The sequence below is a fragment of the Pogonomyrmex barbatus genome, unplaced genomic scaffold (assembly GCF_055798465.1).
Source record: "Pogonomyrmex barbatus isolate J1 unplaced genomic scaffold, ASM5579846v1 scaffold12, whole genome shotgun sequence".
Classification (NCBI taxonomy): Eukaryota; Metazoa; Arthropoda; class Insecta; order Hymenoptera; family Formicidae; genus Pogonomyrmex; species Pogonomyrmex barbatus.
This window is the reverse complement of record NW_028297108.1, coordinates 5,507,583-5,525,148: the sequence shown is the minus strand read 5'-3', so window position 1 is coordinate 5,525,148 and position 17,566 is coordinate 5,507,583. Positions and strand designations below refer to the sequence as shown.

Here is a 17,566-nt window from a genome sequence, read left to right as displayed (position 1 = left end):
GATGAATCGAACGATTGCCACCTGCCAACCGATTTCTGCAATTGTCTTCGAAATGGCAACGGCCGTGAAGAAATTTGACGAAGCACACGTCTAATCGCACTGTTATTTTCCGCGCAACTAAATAAATCTGATCTAGATGTAATTTAAAATTTTTATACTCTTTTAACGAATTTGTGATCCTCTAAACATACATCTTCTCTCATTCATTATAAAAAACAATTAATGTACGAAAAATATGATTAAATTTATATTTATTATTACATGTTGTATTGTATAAATATTTTTTTAGATATAAATGTTAACATATTATTTATATAATACCATTTATATATTTGTTTATATGTATGTTATTTAAATTTTTTCACAGTGTGAAAATAGATTTTTATATAAAGGCATCAATATCCTAAGTTGTATCACAAATTTCTATTAATGTATTATTGGTTAAGAAATAAAAAAAATTAGATTATGGACCACTTTAATCCTAATCCAGGTCTAAAAATGGTATAGAACGTTTCGATATATCCCACGTTGAATGGAGACGAATAAGCAAGAGAAGGAGTCGGAGGCTTTGGATAGAAAATAGAGAAACAGCTAAGAGTAGGGTAGCGGGGTAGAGGGGAAGACCGGTTGGCTCATCGTATAAAGAAAGGATCGAACAGAAGGAAAAGAGAGATAAAAGAGAAGCCCGTACAGAGCGATGGAAGGGATGCTTCCTTGCGGATCAATCGATAGGGAAATATCGACATAGGGGTGAGTCGCGAAGGAAAGAGAGATAGACAGTACGAGAGGGAGAGGATAAGATAGGGAGAAGGCATCCGAGAAAGATGAAAAACACGAGGGAGCATAAAGAGAGAGAAAGAGAGAGAGAGAGAGAGAGAGAGAGAGAGAGAGAGAGAGAGAGAGAGAGAGAGAGAGAGAGAGAGAGAGAGAGAGAGACGCTGGAAAACATTGGCGACAACGGGCGTTGGGGGAGGGTTACGGGATGCATAAGAGATGGCATTACTCGAGAAAAGACGAGCCTGGAGGGGTGACCGCCCCTTCCTTTGTTTGAATCGTCTCCGTTGGCACGGAAGTTCCTCGCGTCTTTGAGGAAACGAAAACGAAAAATATCGCGTTAGCTTCAGCTGCGCGAGTTCGCGTGTTTGTTTTGATCGCGCGTCCCCGTAATTAGAGGGTTGCCCGCAGCTTTTTGTCAGATCAAGGGTGAATGGGTTTTGATGTTACGCGGTGAAGTAAGTGAAACCGAAGCGTAACTGACCTCAATCGTTTTCCCGATGAGCGATACAAAGTGGACGAAGAAGCTTTCGCTTGAGTTTTTGTTGGAAAGACACGTTGTTCCGCAGCGAGTGGCCAATACTTCGCGGTTGTACCCGATGTTTATCGTAATCGAGGTGTTTTCCGTCAGTGTTGTTCTGTCAGAGTCAATTAATATGACAAAAACCGATTACGCGAGCTATCTTGGCTCTTGCAAAAAGACTGAAGAAACTGGAGGTTAAAGAAGACAGAGAAGATGAGAACGGAGAAAGAGATTCTGCTCTTGAAGGATCTTAAGCCAAACTTTCTTCAGACTTATTCTCTAGAGTCTCTTAATTCGAGGCTCAACGTGTCCGTTTTACAAGATCAAGAGCGACGCAAGAAGCTGTATGCAGTTTTTATGCAAGTACTTTTTTTCAATACAAAGCATCTGATGTTACTATAAGATGTCTAATTTGTAATTTGAACATGTAGAAACAAGTCAATAAAAATACAGTAATATTTTTAATATTTATATTTTATGTTATATGAATATTAAAAAAAAAATTATTTGTTTTACTATATAGAAAAAAATTGTATATCAGTTTTGAATATTATTTAGTTTGCAAGTAGTAGTAAAGCAATAAGGCACATTTGTATTTATTCTCGAAAAAAATTTTGCAAAAAAGTAAGAAATTTTATTTAAAACATTAATTAAAAAAATGTTATAAAAAAGTCTTATAAACGAGAAAATTCTCATATCTTTATCAACTTTAACAAAGAAATTTGCACTTATTTTAACTTAATTTATAGAAATCCTCATACACAAATCGATCTCACAAATATAATATTTCTTTTCTGGAAAAAAAAAAAAACAAAAAAATAAAATAAAAAAAGCCATTCAAACCAAGCGTATAGTACGCAAACGCAGAGAATCGATGCAGGAATATACACGGCTGATTGATAAAATCGGCGATATCGAGAGATTCTCACTTCGGCGCGATAGGGCGTTCAGGGATGCCGTCGTCTATGAAACGCTCTCGGGTCACGAACCTCGGAACCGCAGATAGACGGACTACGAGCCGTGTGAATCTTCGAAATGCAGTCGAACGACTCTCGATCTCGCTCGCCGTTATCGAATCTATCCAGGTTCAGCGAGATCATCGTCGCGAACGGCGCGGCGCGGCAATCGAATGACCCGCGGACACGTACGCCGACGGATTTAAATTGCAAATTGACTTCGCTTCTTTGTAGTCAGTCACCTCCTAGTGCGTACCACCTATCTTCGATACGTGATGCGGTAGCCCGACATGCATCTCTTGCCGCCCGTTCGCTCTTCCCGGAATTTCCGGTTCTAATCACAAACGTGCCGGACAGAACTTCTGACAGGTGTGCGTCGGAAAAGCGGACGACATTTCTTTTTGCGAAAAGAAAAGACCGCCACAAAATTTTGCTTGCTTCGAGTCACATCGCTGGGATTAATATTCGCATATCTTTATCCGAGACTCATACATTTACATAGAAATATCCTGGAAATTAATTAATTCTATCAAGATACAAATCTGTTTACTGTTAAGTGTAATTATCCAATGCGAAGAATCTTTTTCTACGAAAACAAGAGTGTTGTAGAAGACTTTTTTTTTGTACTATAGATTAATAGACCTAAAAATAATGTTTCGAAGTAGCGCATTCGGAATTTGGCGATGATCCAGAGAAAGGATATTCTTTACGTCTCTTTTCTTTTTTTATACTCAAATTTTTTAGTCCGACGTCCGGCTTTCTAATATCTTTATTTATTTAAGTTATTTGCTCATTTATTCAATCCTTCTTTTATATCTGTTTTATTACAAGCGAATATGTTTAATAAAGTATTAATAAAAAAAAAAATGACAGATAAAAATGATTGTTATAAGTATCGATTATTATTGTTGTATATACTTATTTTTACAATCTTCTTTTTTGTTAAATGATTTATATCTACTAGTGTATAATGTTGCAGGAAAATAATTTAACATCCATCTTAGCAGACAAACGTATATGGTAAATTTACGACCTCTCATTAAGTTATCCGCAATGAAAATGTTCCGTTGTCATTTTCATAATATACAGTAATTTTAATTTAACAAGTAATTACGAAAAGGCATTAAAATTATGCGTAAAAACAGTCGTAAAAAAGAAACCTATGTTAAATGTTCTCTCAAAATGCTTCAATCTATAAATAAGATAATGAGAGAATGATATGAATATTTCAATCTAGTTATGATATCGGTAACATTGATTATTAATTATAATTATAACAGTAATCGATCCGGAAAAGTTTCGTATTTCTTTGGCATAAAGAAGACAGATGCCATCAATATCTCATGAAGTTGTCCGAGATAAGAAAACTAGAGGTAAGCGCGCTTGTTACACGTGTTTCGACTTGAAGATGATCCGCAAAATCAGGATCGCCGTCGAAAAACTGAGTGGTCGGTTTCCCCGACACCCGTACACTCCCGTCTCCTTCCCCCATCCCTCCTTTTTTTTTTTTTTTTCACTCGTGCTCTGATACGGCGACGCGATACGCTTGCATGTATCATCGTTACACGCGATCCCGCATTCTCTTTCTCGCCCGTGCCGCGAGGAAATCCTTAATGCGACGTTCAAAGGGAAGCAGTAAATTACAAAGTAACGAGGCCCGACAAAGGAAGACTCCTTAAGCGCCATTACGGGATGTACCTCGTTTAACGCGCAGGCGAGAAAAACAGTGCGCGAAGGTGCAACTAAATTATTCCCCGTTCTATTTATAAGGAAATCTTGGGAAAGATATTTATAGCAATCTCGGGTGTGTGATGCTCGCGCGCGCGCGCACGATAGCGGTTCATATTTTTTATATTCCGCGGTTAAACGGAGCCGTCTCGTCCTTATTTTAAGACACCGTGGCGCGTTTCCTTGCTCGAACCGCACCGATATGACCGCGTTACGTAATCGCGTTTCAATTTGAATGCTTATCGCGCGGCGATGCAACGGCAATAAAACACGTCGCGTCAATCATCGGGATAATAACAGGCAATTATGTAGCAATTAAATCTTTTGCCCGTCTTCTGCTCCGTGCCGTAAGCTAACCACGTTGCAATTCGTCGGCTACATTGTCTGTAGGTAATATACCACAACTGATTTTAATTACAAATTTTAATCGTGTTTCTTGCAACATCTCCACTTCGTCGAGGAAACGTGACGCGTTGTTTCGGACTTTTTGCCACGGACGCATCTACAGAAATAAATATGACGACGGTCTAGTAATTATCTAAGTAATGATTATGGTCGATCAACACCTTGAACAAACCCGGATAACTAGCAAATATGCTAATGTTATATATTCGCACTTCTTTGTTCGCGTATTCCGACATTAGCGCGACGTTTAAATCACAACGCACAGATTTATCGCAATTCATCTTCGATTCATTAATTATTATGCCGTTTTATTTTACGTCGCTTCGCGCAATTACCTATTACGAATTCCGATCTATTTTCTTAAGCTCGATTCCGCTCAAATATGTCTCTCTCTCTCTCTCTCTCTCTCTCTCTCTCTCTCTCTCTCTCTCTTACCATTTTAATCCTCTTTATAAATAATGCCGTTGTTGCAGCGTATAAGTAGAGCATTGAGTATACCAATAAAAAGAACTCGATTCTAAAATTCGTTACATATTCATACGTTTTTCATCGTACACGCCTCTGCGATCTCCCCAATACAAATTCTCCGTACAAGAGCGAGTCCTCGTTACAACGAGCGTCTCCGATGTGTTGCATGTGCGCGAACAGGTAACGAGACGAGAAAAATCATGTCATTTTTCGTTGATGCTGAAATAAGGCTAGCAAGAGAGATCGATCTTCCAGCACGACTGGCACGCGCAGTCACCGCGTGATTATCCATCGTAAGTGTCTCCTTACCGCGTCTCCGAGCCTAATCTACACGGACGGTTCGCAGAAGTCCATCGCGGAATATCGCGGCGATCAGCCCGTTTACTGTCTCGCCTACGACAGATCGTGTCAGGGCCCGCGTTCTGCCCAGGCGCTATCGGGGATCCCGCTTGACGGCGGCCTAACAATGAAACCTCGAGAAAAACGATCCTTGTCGGGGACGACGCGGGGGAGGAGGGGGAAGGGAGGCCAAGCCCCCGATGGGTTTCTTCGCGCGGCGCTTAACGACGATTTCGATCGTTTACGACTTTAATAATTTAGGCGCGGCTCTGCTCGCGAGGCTCGACACGTTTTCGGTCGTAAACCGCACGACTAAATCCGTATTTATGGGGAAGAGGAGGCGCAGTCCGGAGGCGCGCGGTCGCGGCCTGTCTCCTTCCTACCCCCTCGCCTCTTCCTTGCTCCTCCGCCTCTCTCGCTTTCCTACGCGCTCGTCGTCGTCGTCGTCGTCGTCGTCCCGGCGCAGAACGAGGAGAAACCACCGACTCGGGGGCGAACCCCGATCGAGTGAGATCCGAGAAGACTCCTCGGGGCTGACCCTTTCGTGCTTTCAACGACCGATCGATCCGGGTGTTTGTCGCACGAAAATCCGCCTCTAGTTTACATTTTTGCGCCCGTTTACGCTCGCGAGGGCGCGCTTAGAAGCCCATTTACATTCATTAATCAGCGCGCGGTTCATTAATCAAATTCCGCGCGAGCGCGAGGACGTTGCGCAACGCGCGTCAATCGTCGGCTTTCGTATCGGCGTCGATGCTCAAGCGGTGAGGCCTACGATCAGCCGTTCAATTAACTCGTCGCTCGTCGATCGTGCGATCTGCATTTAGTCGCAGATCGGTATCGGGCTCAGACGCGCCGTGCACGCGATCAATTGATATTAGCGGCGAGTCATTATAATATCGTAAAACGGAATGCGAGCCCGGAGTCGAACACGCAAAACGAATACGCCAGATTGCCTGGCTGCTAATTACTTCTCAATCCGGTTACTTTCTCCGTGAATGCCGCGTGGCGAACTCGCGGAGATGCGGATTCGGTTTTAGAGCCGCGAATGCAGATGCGGACTTAATAGCGAGAGGAGGAAAAAGAACGAGAGAGTGCTGCGTGGACGAGTCCACACCGGTAATCGTGCGCTCGGAATTTTATGATCTCGCCGAAGTTTACGAGAGCCAGGGTTATAAATTCGTCAATTTAAATTCATTGAACGGATTATAGATACATAGTTTAGCGACTTTAATAATATTTGCATAATTAAGAGGATGTTTAAATCAGAACACTGATAATTTACGGAGATTCGAGGACGATATAACTTTGCTATATAATACAAATCATACAAATAGCTTGTATGTGTTTAGTGAAAGACCAGTCCTAGATAAATGCACAAGTACACTACACAATATCAAATTCTTCAAAGATTTTACACGTCACATATACGTACGTACACACGCGCAACACACATTCGACTATGCATCAATAGTAAAATCATTATGCAAAGAAACAAGATATTTCAAAAAGATAGACCAATTTCATTTTGAAAATTAGCATTAGAGCCTAATGTACAGCATATTATTTTGATTATAAAAATTATATATAACTGTATATAATTGATGTTTTACTATGACGAAGTAACGCCGTCCCGTCAAAACGAATAAATCAATTCGTCAAACGTAACGAATCCACAAATATCGAAAACTATAATCAAACTTATGCGAAAAGTATAGTCTGCGTAAGATCTGTTTTGACGTTTGCGGCGCGATCGTAATATATGTTATTTTCCAAGTTGCAGCTCAGTTTTTGAGTGTCGATCGATCCAAATGGCCTCTTTCATCGGGGAGGGCGCAAGATCTGTTACGCTCGACGGCGCACGCTGCCAAAGATAGAACCGGTTCTCCTAGAAGAGCAAAGGATGCAAAGCCGATAAAACGCTCGTAGCGCGGAATCCGAAGGCGCGGTCGTTAATGTTCGCGCGGGCGGCGAGTTGTTAAACATTTCGGTGACGCATCGCATCGGAGTATCTGGAGTTGCGGCATTCTCGGGCTGCGTGTATAATTAGCCGGTTCCCCCGAGAGAGAAAGGCGAGAAGCGCGGACGCGAAGGACCCCCCCCCCCCTCCTGCATTCGCTTCCGATCACATTTTACACGATGTCGCGCGATTCTGTGCGCGATTCCTGATCCGCGTGATCCTAATCATAATTCGCCACGTTCTTGCCATGAGTTTGCGACTTACCGAGGACGCGGACAGTAGAACTCATCTACGCTCTTTCGATCCCTCTTACGTCCTGCAACAAAAAAAGATACGATCAATTGCGTAATGATTTAATAATAATAATAATAATAATGATCGTACGCACTCGGTATTAACTGTGCATTAATGATATTACATTATTAATATTTATTAATACAGGCAAATCAATATGATAATTTCCAGTCGAGTAAATTATATATCCTGAATGTTGGTTTATTATTAATTCTAGTATCTAATAGGCAAAGTTCCAGGAGAGGAAGAAATACTAAATAAATCTTAATTAAGGTTTACTTCAAAATGCGCATGTGTATGTCCTAAAATATGTAATTACGAAACAATAATTAATCAAACTTGACAATGGCGTTTTGCGTTGCGTAAAGACGTCGCGCCAGAGATGCTGACAATGCGCATTACGAGACAATGCGCGCGAGGCGAGCTCCGTTTCTAATCGTCCTCTCGTACGCACGCGGGAAGAAAAAAATACGACGAGAGAGATTCTTTAGCGGTTCTTTAAACACCCGAAGAGGCAACAATGAGCGGCAGAAACAATGGGCCGTCTTAATCAGCATAATTTCCGTTTCTCGAAAGCGTTAAAGAAGAGAAGATCGTCGCCGGTGTGTTGAAAGATGAAGGCGGCGGGGTGTACGAAACGCGAGCGCGGAATGGGAAGGGGGAGGAAGCGTGACGCGCTGTCGGCGCAATTAAAGCGACATTAATTAATTGTTAGCATAACAATGCGGCCGGGTCGGCCGCAGGGGTATGGGCGCGCGAATGACGGTCGACCGTAAGGCCCCGGGCCTTCATAAATTTACATGTCCTTCGCCGCGAGAATCATTTTTTACGGCCGTTAAGAGAACGGAGGAAAAGGAGGAGAAGAAGGGAGGGAGAGCGGAGTTTGCGGATCTACAGCAATGCAATGGCCATATCACGAGTCCCCATGGTGTTGTCCATAATAACCATCGATGTCTCTCCCCGGGCGCGGAAGGTGCCCCTGAGGTCCGACCTCGTTATCCGCCGCGCGCGTCTCGATCGGGATATTTTTTTAAGCTTTACGGTCAGGACCGTAATTCTCGCTCCTTTAGGACAGAACCATGAACCTTCCTTTCCATAATGCAGGTGCCCACGTGCGCGCTTAGCCCTCCCCCTCCCCTCGGGATTTGTTTACGAAGTCGGGATTTAAGCTCGCAGTTAAAAACCTAGGTGCACAGCTCGTTTACCTTCTCCACGCACTTCGGTCGTTTAAATATGTTTATTAAACACGAAATTGTGTAAAGAGAATAAATTGTAAATTTTGATTTAATAATATTTTAATTTAAATAATATTATTTTTATAATTTCCTCATGTCAAAGTAATTAATTATTCTATATATAATTTATTTATTTTTCTAATTTACAATCACAGAAAAGCAGATCCCTTAAAATTAACTTGTGAAGCAATAAATATATGAATCTGAAATACTAAATAAATTGATATAAAAAAATAATTATTAATATCATCACTTCTGACGATAGAAAAACTGTGGCGCACAGCCAGGAAAAGTAAAAAAATGGCACTTCGTGATAACGCAAAAACACATTCTTAACATACTTTGTAAGCTAGACAAAATCCATCGGTCTTTAATTTTAGATGAGGAAGAAATTCGATCTATTTTTCGTATAATAAATGCGATTTGCTTGGCTGCCAGTTGTTTCGGTTACCGAGGCGGACGGCTATTTCCGTCGATATCATACGTTCCTGAAATCCAAAAAAAAAAAGCTTTGTATAACGACGTGTTCGAGTATCGGCCTCGTTATTTCTCGCTCCGTTAAAAGAGATATGCGATCGTAACGTGAGACGGAACGTGTGCGAGTGCCTTTAGACAGTTATTTTTAATGTCTTCTAGCGCCCGAAAAGAGGAATGCATCATAACCGTTATAGACCGCTAAGTGAAACAAGCGGCATGAATTTTTCCATTTGTAAAACCGCAATGATGCGGCTTATCGGTTTTTAAAGGAATCGATAGAGGAATTCTCCAAGTTAAGACGCAAGTGGATAAGTGACAGACATCTCTTTATATACCTGACCCATCGAACAGCTTTGTATCCGCACCATGTCAGCATTCTGGCAAGAATCCATTAACAAGTCTAAAAACACGCGGTTTTGGGACACAAATGTAATTATAGCTTTACAGCGGTTATAAAAGTCAGGTATGGCTAATAAATGCTACTGAGCTTTATGGAATTGCCATCATGTTCACTATTTTTGCGAGTGAGATAATGAACAAATTATTGGCCCCACATTGTATCTATTTAAGTGACTATGCAGAATAAACTTAGCATACATTTATCGCTTCTAAAACAACGATCAATATACATTGAATTTAATACTTATTACGTTTTACATATACGAGAAAGAATAAGATTCTTAATTAATGATTCATCTGTACAGAAAGAATAAGATTCTTAATTAATGATTCATCTGTATTTGCTAATTTAAATCTGGCGTTTTTGAACTTTGAATATCAATGACATTATTCTTTTTGACGCGTAATATACGTGAGACAAAATTAATTTCCTATATTTACGTATGATATCATCGGATAAATATATGCATCCACGAAACATCATTAATCGTGTTTTTTTATGCGCGATAATTCACGTCGCATAGTAAAATCGTTGTTATTAACGATCTGGAATATCGCATGATTAGAGGACAGATGTCTCATTACGATTGTCGTCAATAAAGTAACGTTGCGGATGCCGTCGTCGGGGAAAAAGTCATCGCAGCGACAGTCTAGTAGCTTATTGTATCTTTACCGTCGTCTTTACGATATCCCCCTCGCGAGTTTCACGCACCCCCTACCCCTTACCCCTTCAACCTACGCTTTTAGATGCCTCTCAAAAATCTTCATTCGGCAATTTCGATTCTGCTCCTTTCTCCCTTTTTCTCCGGACGTATTTTATTCGCGATGTCGCGCATTAGCGTCGTACGCGAACGCGCGCGCGTATGTATGTGTGTGTGTGTGTGTGTGTGTGTGTGTGTGTGTGTGTGTGTGTGTGTGTGTGTATGCGCGCGCGCGCGCGCGTGCACGCGTTCGCCATATGTGTCGGGTAGAAACACAGTGACGAGCGCGTGGGCGAAACGAGCAACCGAACCGAGCACAAAGTGGACGCATCTCGCCTCGTCTCGAATTAATAAACAGCAACGAATGACCGCCTACATCCGCCCCTTTCTCCGGCGTTCCGCCGATTTCAGCGTGCTAGTAGTCGATCCGAATGGTAAAGGACAAAACAACTTCCTGCCCCCTCCGCGGCGGGAGATTTCAATCCCCCTTCCCCCTCCCCCCCCCTCCTTCCTCCCTCGCCCATCACCGCGAATCCACCGAGAGACCGTGGACCGCCCGCGGTGATCCCCCGCCAGAGGCTTCTGAATCCCTCGCGAATCAACAGGATGGCAATCGTTACCGATCTCCTCCCGGTGATGGCACTTCGATTTTCGCCAAAACGTCGTAAACCCGCGGCGAGCCCACGGCAGGAAGCGCGGGACCGTTTCTTTCCATGCACGCGGTGTAAAAGACCGAGTGAGCCGAGTTTTATTGCGTCGCAAGCGATTTTTTCGAAAGTGGAACGAACTCTGTATGCCTGACGGGGGAATGAATTCCGCAAGTTTCCTTTAAAATCACGTATGCAAAGGAATAATTTTCAGCCTCTACTTCGAAACAGTCATATAATAGCAAAAATAGAAATCGTTGACTTTTTTTTACACATCGATATGGAACAAAGAGGAAATTTGTTTTCTTTTTTAGAAAGGAAAAAAAAAGATTAGATTAGAAAAAAAGATTTCGTTTAGCGTACAGTGATATAAAATATTATCCTACATTAATATAAATGTGCAATATCCGCGCATGTAAAACGTTATCACATTTAATATCGTGACGTCTGACATATTAAAAATATTGATTTGCAGCGTAACTAAATTTAAAGAAAAAAAAGAAAAAAAAATAGCGAAATACGAAAGGTTCTAGTACAAAGTATGAATAACAGTTGAACTTTCCATTCGAACGAATTTTCTCGATCATCGAAAGCTATGATGACGATCCGATCGATTCAGATTGATCCTGATCTCTTTCCATGAAACTTTGATCGCTTCGGTTGTGTCCCATCGTTCTCTATCAATCCACGCGCATTTCATCGAAATTCTACCGTCGAAGGGCTATCGCTCCGAGGCATTTCCCTTTGTGGGACACGACGTAGGTGCGCATGCGTGGCGTTGAATAATTAACTCCGGTCCGCGCCGCCGTTGGTTTTATCGTAATTATCGCGCGACTCGTTCCCGCCAGGCAGCGGCGCCGCGACCGATCGTAGATCGTAGAGAGATGATCGACGAACGCGATCGAGAGAACAAAACAACGGAGGAATGAAAAGCGAGCCGGGTATGTTTTACATTCTCACCACGTTTGTATTCGAAAGGTCTAATGTACGTAAAAGGCTTACAAACGTTTAAACTGTTACGAGTTTTTTGCACGATAATAATTATATTCACAATATTACACACACACACACACACACACACACACACACACACACACACACCCACACACCCACACACCCACCCACACACACACACACACTGATAATAATTACGTTCGTATAAATCTTATTTAATTGTAGATTGTGTGATAAAATTAATTCTCGAAAAAGTGTATAAGACTTAAAATTGAATTAGACATAAATTTTGTACGTCAATGTGTCTTTAAATAAATAAAATTATTAACAAAGAAACTATTAGAAATGAATTTAATAAATTAGAAAGACCTTCTGTTAGCTTGAGATAAATCTACGAGTTATTTGCAGAAGCGATTACGACATTAAAGGGAGAATCTTGTTTCTCAAAGGTCAGACGCTAAATCGTAAGTCAACACTCGGTTTGTCACCGGGCGATTCATCTTAAATTCAATCTTTCTCCTCGCCATTACTTTTTCATGGCAATTGGCCAATGGAGGGCCGATCGCCGGCCGTTTTTATCGTAATGCGGGAATACGCGTTACGCGGAGGGAACAAAAGGCCGGTCTCTCGAAATAAACGCTTTGGTGGATTCTCGATAGGAGAATACGGATACGCGATACGTCTTTTACCTCGATCTCCCATCATCGCATGTCGGTTTTTTGGCGTTCTGCCAATAAGCGTAAGATGGATCCCGCCTCGAACCGTGCCGCGGTTTCGGCTCATCGAATTACACATTATTCAAGAAAACGCGCGGCCTTAAATAATCCTGGACAGCGAATAATTTCTCTCGAACAAGCGCACATTGCGTACACCGTGAGGCGCGAGTTTGCGTCAAGCGGCAAAAGTGATCGCGCGAAAGCGATTCGTCTCTCCTCCACCTGGAATTTCCATTTAATTTATATCCATCCCTGTCCCTCGAAAGATTCGGCAGTAAACATCAAAAAGGTCTCTCCTTTACTCCGCTAAAATATTAAATGCGAGGAGAGAGAGAGAGATATATATATACGCGTATTACCGTATATAGTTTACATAAGCGCGACAAAGAGACGAGGATCGGGTTTTATCGATGCACGTCTCACTTCGTGCACATTCTCGCGTCGTAAATAATTTCTCGAAATGTCCACTGAATTGTTCGCACGCGCTCGTTACGCCAGATGGTCCTCGGAGAGGAGAGAGAAAAAAAGAGAGAGAGGAAGAGAGAGAGAGAGAGAGGGAGAGAACCGGCTCTCTCTTTCTCACAAAGAGGCGTTTGCCGCTTGAATCCGCAACTCTGACTCGTTCGATTCGTCCCAAGACGATTCGTCTTTACCTCGACCTTCCACCTTCGCGCACTTTTTCACGACGTTGCGGCGGCGTTCTCGCGTCGAGCCGGACGACGGGACGGGGGGGGGGAGGGGGGAGGGGTAGCGCGGCGCGACGGCGAGATTGTGAAATCGCTGTGGAAATAATGACGGGCGTAGATCGTAGACTGGGACCAATTTGCATCTGTAATTACCGTAGCGCGCCGTTAATAACTAATTAATGAGAGGAGCCTTGCCTGCGAGCTGCGAGCCCGATGACGTAATGCCAGCCGCCTCCGGGCCCCGCAGGCTGTTAATTGATCGGCGATTAATCAAACACATCTCTACCTATTTTTAATCTCTCTCCCTCTCGCGCGCGTGCCGTCACTCATTCGTTCCTTCTCGTCCCGTGGATCTCCCGCGGATCCTCCGGGTACTCCCGTCCCGGAGAATTCGATGTCGTCAGCTACCCGATTGTGAGAATCTCGGGACCGTCGATTATCGAGAATCCCGTGAAGATGGTGTCTCTCGTGTATTTACGTGTGTAATTTACGAGAGTAGCCAAACGTATTAATTAAACGCCGTCCTGAGCAAATGATTTTATTTTATTATTCAAATGATTTTATTTTTTTTCTTTCGCAAGTGTATCATGTACGTTATGTATGCATAGTTTATGAGCGATAAAAAATGGAAATTGCACGCGCTGATGGGGCTTCTGTGTGTTGCTCGTAAATATTTTCACACGATATTTTTCCTCGTTGTCTCGATTAGCGAAATTCAACCATGATATCACTACGATAGCGAACCAGCAATTCAGATTACCGTATCACTTGCGATCGTGTGCGTTATCGCTAATCTCACTTTCGCACTTCTCACGATTGTGAATCTGAAGCGATGCAATATTCATTCGCGAAGATACGTCACGGCAAACAACGTTCTTGGCTTCGCGAAGACGAAGTAAGGTTTGCCCCGTAGTTCCGGCGCGACATCATCGATTTCCGATCGAATTGATTCCCGCAATGAACTTGAACCACGTCGCGCGATCTCGCGACAGAGAGAGAGACAGAGAGAGAGAGAGAGAGAGGAGAGCGCGATTTTTTATTAATTTTATTTACATCACTCTAGTTTTACCTCATTCACTCAGAGTCAATTCCGCCAAGTTCGGTTACCCATAACATCGCATCCCTCGTCAAGGATGTCCCTTCATTCGCGCACGGATCCCGAGGTCTCGGCGCTTTCGATATTACACGTTCACACTAATCTTCACTCGAGATCTCGAGAGCCGTAGACCCTCATTGTTCGCGAAAGGTCGAGGAAAATCGGTCGGTACCAGATCCAGTTGGTGCTACATGGGGGAGGGGGAGGAAGGGGGAAAAGGGAGTCTTCGTCAAAGGGGAGGCAAACAAACTGGGGGGCCCGAACGAACTTCCGGTCTAAAGTGGCGCTACGTCGAAGACGACGACGACGACGACGACGACGACGGCGACGACGACGGCGACGACGACGGCGACGACGACGAGAGGCGTCTCGCGCGACACGCACACGTGGTGGGGGCGTCTGCGGCCGCTACTACGGCAGAACTAAGGGGTTGTTTGCCCCGTCGCACGGCTCCGGGGGGTCTCCAACGGCTCTGCCACCCCACCAGCCCCGCTATTTTGCATAGGGCCTGCGCGTCGAAGGCGGCATACACACCGCCACCCTCGCTTCGTCTCTCCTTTTCTCTCTCCCTCGTTCTCTCTTATTTCACCGCGCACAGTTGCGTCTCCCGCGGTACCTCATTTTGCCCCGCTAGTCGCTCACCCCCCTCGCTATCTCCCCGTCCGCGCACACTTCGAGGAGCACACACTTCGATTTGTCGAATCCGCGTTTCGCGGCTCTCTCCTGGCCTCTTCCGCGAAGGGAAAAGAGGTTCGATCCCTCGTCCTCCGCTACCGCCACCATCACCCTCCGTCTTCAACCGTTCTCCGCCTTTCCGACCCCTCCGTCATCGCGCTTTCCTTTGTCTTTCTTTTTCATCCAGATGCCGTGTATTTGCGCGTACTCACTCTTCTCACTCGTTTTCTTTTTTTTTTTTTTTATTTTTATTTATCCCGTTGCCCTGGCATTGCGCGGCTTCGTCTCGGTCATTTCCACCATGGAAACGAGGAGCGAGCTAAAGCGGGGAAATCTTCTATCTCGGCAGCTCGCGCGTGGTACTGTCATAAATTGGACGTTACGTGATCGTTACTTCTTGCGGAATGTCTGTTAAAAATATTCTCGAGAATGAATATCTATCATGTGAATATCAAATGTTAAAATAGGGATGGAAGATGGCACACAAGCGACAATTGTGGACAATCAATGCATCGTAGTATATCACTTTTTGAAAAGATAGAAATATGCATAAAAAATATGTTAAAAACCAAGATTGCAAATCTCTGTCTAACATCATCGAATAATCATTTTTCTAACAGAGATTTAAATGCATATTTTTTTCGTGTCACTATCTGTTTCCAATGTATTATACAAACGTCAAAGATATTCACAAATATTTTGACCTTCTTTGATGATTATAAATCACGTTTAATTATTTCGAATTGAATGCGATTACACATGTCGGTTCTGAGTACCGAGTTACGAGTTTCTCTCGAATTCGTAGAAATTGTAGAAGCTCATTCGTGGTCGAGAATTAGGTCGGTGGGACGAGGCAAACGTGACAAGAATGATGTAAACTAATAGTTAAAATTATAATAAGAGCGGCGTTCGCTTTTTCCAGAGTTCGAGAAATTGGCCAAGATGGCCGCCCAATTGGCAGATGGATTTCAGATGTAAGATATTCCAGTACAATAACGATTTCAAATGGAAACTATTACAATGACAATGCATGCATCGTATATATGGCAAGAGACGATAATAATAGTAAAATTTATCACTTACGAAAATTTATCACTTTATCACTATGAAAATTCAATTTACTCAATTACTCTTGATAAGTATGAGAGTTAGGGACTTCAGTAATTATATATTTATTATTAAACGTTAATTTTGAAAATAATTGATTAATGTTATGTTCACGAATAAATTATCTCATATTTCGATTTATTTATATATATATATATATATCATTAGAATAAAAAAAGTTATAAAATATACTTTTGCGCTATCTATGATAATGTATAAAGCTACCACGATTAAAGGCATGAAGATGAGCGTACCATCTCCAAGTTCCGTGATATTCAAATCATCTCGAGTACACCAAAAGCCGCAGGTAATTCGCACAATTAACCATTCAGAATAGCCGTTTTCTCCGGTGGAATTGGAATTACCGGGACGCAGGAGCCAATCAACGGGCGTTAGTTCCCTTTCCCAAACGAGCAAAGGGTTGCAAAGCATGGGTGGGCGAAAGTTAGTTAACGCCTCCACGTAATTAAGCAAAGTGAGGCTCGTGGTAGACACTGAGAGCAGGTCCACGCTCCACCCAGCCTCCGGGAGAGGACAAGAATGGTTCAACCCTCTCTGGAGAGGGCGACAGGTCGGGCCTCATTGGAGGTGGGTTGGTTAGCGCATGTATAATTAGCGCAAGCAGAGGCGAGAGGGTTCCGGGAGGGAGCGAGACCTAGGGTGAAGTGAGAGGAAGACAGTGTCCCGGCGGGAGACAGGGTGGAGCCACCCAATCGGCGCATGTGCCAGCATCCCTTGCAGCCGGAGATATAATATATTCATAACGTGCCTGGTCGACGTTCTATCTTCGTTTCGGTGCATCGCTCCTCCGCGAGACTCATTCCCGATTCAACCCCCAAGACTGACCGCCGGTTAGGTTAATCGATCGACGTCGCATTATTACGTATTGTGGTCCCATCCCGAGGAAAATTGGCATTTAACATTTAAATATCGCGATTATGGTTATTGAATAAGAATTTACTTTTATTATTTTATAAGGAAAAAGGAAGTAAGGCAGACGTTATGTCTAATTCTGCCAAGTCATGAGTTACAGCAACATGATCAAAAGGAAAATTCACAAAGATATTATATGTACGTCTACTAGAAATCTTGTCTCTCGTAGTATACATCTTCGATTATTTTCCATGTCACACAAGCCTTTTATTCGAGTTTATTCAAAGCTTATAGCATTAGAAACAGTTGAATATCCTTCTTCAGTAACAAAGTTTCTCTTCAAAGCGAATAATGATATCTAGCAGTCATTAGGTACGATACGCGTCCGGCAAACGGAATCTTTTATTAGAAGACATTTTCTGCTTATCAATTTAATGTCGCCAAGTCGTAGTATTACATTTGAACAATATCTCATTCATTCTCTTTCACAAACCATCAGCTTTTGGTATCGCGCAAATAAAATATGACGTAAGCTTAAATTAAACAATTTTAATAT

General features: G+C 42.9%; 1 protein-coding gene across 4 annotated transcripts in view; it reads right to left on the bottom strand.

Annotated features, from left to right (window-relative positions):
• LOC148937666 (uncharacterized) overlaps positions 1-17,566 on the bottom strand; it is a 137,479-nt gene that overhangs the window by 62,578 nt on the left and 57,335 nt on the right. For all 4 annotated transcript variants that reach the window (XM_089071631.1, XM_089071633.1, XM_089071634.1 and 1 more), the window contains exon 3: positions 7,415-7,466. The gene's annotated coding sequence lies outside the window, so the exon portion shown is untranslated. The remainder of the gene's footprint in view (positions 1-7,414; positions 7,467-17,566) is intronic.